This window comes from Neophocaena asiaeorientalis, unplaced genomic scaffold, assembly GCF_003031525.2.
Source record: "Neophocaena asiaeorientalis asiaeorientalis breed wild unplaced genomic scaffold, Neophocaena_asiaeorientalis_V1.1 scaffold76, whole genome shotgun sequence".
NCBI classification, from domain to species: Eukaryota; Metazoa; Chordata; class Mammalia; order Artiodactyla; family Phocoenidae; genus Neophocaena; species Neophocaena asiaeorientalis.
Window position 1 is genome coordinate 3,253,170 of NW_020173668.1, and position 4,381 is coordinate 3,257,550.

A 4,381-nucleotide genomic window follows, 5' to 3' on the forward strand; every position below is an offset into this window, starting at 1 on the left:
GCCTGGTTTCCCTGACAATCACATTGTCATTTAAGTACATAGACTAATTAAAATAATAAACATATTAGTCCTTTGAGTGGCTGACTTAAGAGGTAATTTGGAGTCTGAGTTTTTCAGAGATGGCACAGGGAGTCAAAATGTATGTTTGCCCTTCAAAAGTTGAAGAAGTGGAAGGAGATTTCCTTCTGTAGGAGAAAACAAAATGGAACATGAGGGGAGAACTATGAAGAAAATTTATTCCTGGGGCAGACCCAGAGGCTGCGGATTGGAGACCCGAAATGCAGAAGGTCTTGGAGTTCCTGGTGAATTTCAAATATCCACAGTGGTGCAGGCTTTACTAAAACTTCAATGCCAAGCTCAGAGCATGTCTGTTTTCTATTCAGAGGAATGTGGCCTGTGAAAATATGGCCCCAGTAATCACTGTTGGGGGATATTCATATGTCTCTAATAGTAAAAAAAATTTAAGAATATTTTCAATGTCACATAAATTCTTTGGGATCATTAAAAGAGTATTGAGACTAAAGGGGGGTAGAACGGAGAGGAATATATTACAAGTGTGACTTGGAGAGATGTCTAGGATGGGGCCAGGTATCCAATTATATGGGCAAGGAGAGCTAAAAAGAGTGTCCAGGCTTATGATGCAGGTAATCTGAGATGATGTGAAATGGGTACTAACCCCATTCATTCGAACACTCCATTAGTTGCCAATTAGAGAACTTCCCTACCCTCAAATTGGGACCTAAAAGTGCCGGGCAAGGCAGGGTTCCAGTTAAGGTAAACTCCACACTAAGCATGTGCCCCAGGGAAGAGAATCTTGGTGCAGAATGCTTCCAGTAACAGGGTATGTGTCAAGTCCTTTTTAGAATTTCAGGTGAATTGAATTGAGCTGTGCAGTTTTGGAGCTGCCCAGGCCTGGGCTGTTCTCGTTTTCATTAGGGTTCTCTGCAATATAGCCTCCATCTCAGTTCCTGATCAGCTTTGGGTAATCTACAGAGTCTGATTGGTGGGGTGAGGTGGAGGGGTCATATCATGCTTCAGGTGCCCCAAAGTGTTTTATTTAATATGGGGGCCCAAAATGTTTTTTTTTTAAATAAATGTATTTATTTAATTTTATTTATTTTTGGCTGCGTTGGGTCTTCGTTGCTGCACGCGGGTCTTCTCTAATTGTGGTGAGCAGGGGCTGCTCTTTGTTGCGGTGTGCAGGCCTTTCATTGCAGTGACTTCTCTTGCTGCAGAGCATGGGCTGTAGGCGCGCCGGCTTCAGTAGTTGTGGCACTCAGGCTTAGTTGCTCTGCGGTATGTGAGATCTTCTTGGATAAGGGCTCGAAGCTGTGTCCCCTGCATTGGCAGGTGGATTCTTAACCACTGTGCCACCAGGGAAGCTCCCAAATTTTTTTTTTTTTTTGCTGTACGTGGGCCTCTCACTGTCGTGGCCTCTACCGTTGCAGAGCACAGGCTCCGGACGCGCAGGCTCAGCAGCCATGGCTCACGGGCCCAGCCGCTCCAGCGCATGAACCCGTGTCCCCTGCATCGGCAGGCAGACTCTCAACCACTGCGCCACCAGGGAAACCCCCAAATTGTGTTTAATGTCATTCATTTGGTCACTGGAAGTTGCAGGATGATACATTTCTTTCTGCCTCCCCCTGACTCCCCATGCCTTTTTTGAGAATTGTATTAAAGATCATAGGAGAAAATAAATGAATGGGAAATAAAAATGAGTGAGAGACAGAGGACTCTTCCCTTTCCCGTGATCATTTTAAGAGTATCTAGAGATACGATTTTAAAAACAAGTTGGGGTGGTTCCTGCGTTCAAGGAGACACATGAAGCTGACATTGTCTTCTCTTAAGACAACTTCTCTCTTGTCAGTAGAACTTTTTTTTTCTCATGTATGCTCAGTGACAACTCTTAAAGAAAAACTGATTGCATCAGTTGCAGAGGAAGAGGCAACTGTCCCAAATAATAAGATGACTGTAGAGGGACACTCCTATAGGCATATAAGCCAAAGCTCGTGTAAAGAATTGTGTAATTATCCTTTTGATTTTCAAGGATCTGCTTTGATTTCTTAATACCTTCTTGATGACTGTTTGGATTCCACACCCTTTCCCTGTGACATGGCAGCCCTGAGAACCTCCTCCTGTCTTCTCCTCAAGAGTCCTGAACCATGCCCACCTCCAAATGCCCACCTATACAGCACCCACCTGTGCAGTGCCAGAAGAAGGGCCCTTCTGTCCCGTAACCCTCATCCTGCCAGAAGAAAGGCCCACCAACATCACTTTCAGCTCCCAAACTTTCAGGACCATGAAATAAGATCAAATGTGACATTATAATTCATGAGTTCTAAATCCTACTATTGTGTCTTTTTTGTATCCTTACTCATCTTTGCCCCTGCTCTGCCTGAAATAATATGTGACAGACAAGTGACTTTTCTGAAGTGGTAGAAAGCTTCTCTCTGACCAAGAACCACCCCTGATTCCAAGCTTCCTGAGACATCAGAAAGGAGAGCAAGATCAAACCCTATTGCGTGCCTTCTGCCTATGATATAGGTGGGATACCAATCTTCCAGCAATGTATATTCCTTTCAGCATCATGAATAAAGAATATAATTCATGGTCAAATGTAAATTTAGTTTCTTTCTCTCTTTTTTGGTTATTTTTTAAAACTTGCTTTTGGTAACTACAGTTGATCAATGTTTTTGTTATGGTGGAGCGGGAGATAGTAGTGGTGTGTGTGTGTGTGCGTGTGTGTGTGTGTGTGTGAATCTTTTATCTTTTTTCCCATTTGATCCAGGGTTTTAGGCTCTTACAGGCTCTTACAATAAAATGTTTCATGAATCTTGCTTAAATTGGAACTGATACAATGGGTAAAAGAGTATATCTTCATTGTTTCAAATTCATATTCTACTAAATACTTACATCCCTTATGAGTCCTCTTGGGATATTTTAAAATACTGTTCTGATTTCTTTAATAATTTTAAAGGTAATAAAGGTATTATTGTTTCTAAAGTAAGTTTTTTTTTACAATATAGTTTAATTTTACTTAAAAAATCCAGCCTAAGTAAAATTTATATAACACAAATAAGCTTCTGGAATAAAAATTATTAGTGAAAAATTCTTAATGTTCTAGATATCTTTTTGCCCCCTACTCACTTTTTAAAATAACCTTTTCTCATTGTGTTTTTTTATATTCAATTGTATGAGCCCTTTATGTATTTTGATATATCCCCTTATCAGACATATCATTTGCAAATATCTTCTCCCATTCAGTAGGGTATTTTTTTTCATTTTTTTGATAGTTTCCTTCACTGTGCAAAAGCTTTTAAGTTTGATTAGGTCACGTTTGTTTATCTTTTGCTTCTGTTTCTCTTGGCTGAGCAGACAGATCCCCCCCAAATGTTGTAAAACTATGTCAAAGAGTGTACTGTTTTTTGTATGTTTTCGTCTAGGAGTTTTATGGTGTCCAGTCTTACATTTAGGTCTTTAATCCATTTGAGTGAATTTTTGTGTATAAAATGTTCTAATTTCATTATTTTACATGCAGTTGTCCAGTTTCTCCAACTCCACTTATCGAAGGGACTGTCTTTTACCCATTGTTTATTTTTGCCTTGTTTGTGGTAGATTAATTGACTGTATGGACATGGGTTTATTTCTAGGCTCTCTTTTCTGTTCCACTGATCTATATGTCTGTTTCTGTGCCAGTACCATACTGTACTTTTGTAGTATAGCCTGTAGCCAGGGAGTATGATACCTCCAGCTTTGTTTTTTTTCTCAAGATTGTTTTGGTTACTTGGTGTCTTTTGTGATTCAATACAAATTTTAGGATTATTTGTTCTAGTTCTGGAAAAATGTCAAGGGTATTTTGATAGGGATAGCATTAAATCTGAAGATTGCTTTGGGTAGTATGGACATTTTAAGAAAATTAATTCTTCTAATCTATGAACATGGGACATCTTTCCATTTCTTTGTATCAACCAATTTCCTTCATCAACATGTTATAGTTTTCAGAGTATAGGCCTTTCACCACCTTGGTTAAGTTTATTCCATGGCATTTTCTTCTTTTTGATGCAGTTTTAAACTGGATTGTTTTCTTGCTTTCTTTTTCTGATAGTCCATTACTAGTGTATAGAAAAGCAACAGATTTCTGTATATTAATCTTGAATCCTGTAACTATACTGAATTCATTTATTAGTTCCAATAGTTTTTGGTGGAGACTTTTGAGTCATATATATATATATGATTATATATATATATATATGATCATCTCAACACACGCAAAAAATTTTTTGACATATTTCAGCTTTCATTCCTAATAAAGATTCAGTAGGGCTTCCCTGGTGGCGCAGTGGTTAAAAGCCCGCCTGCCAATGCAGGGGACACGGGTTCG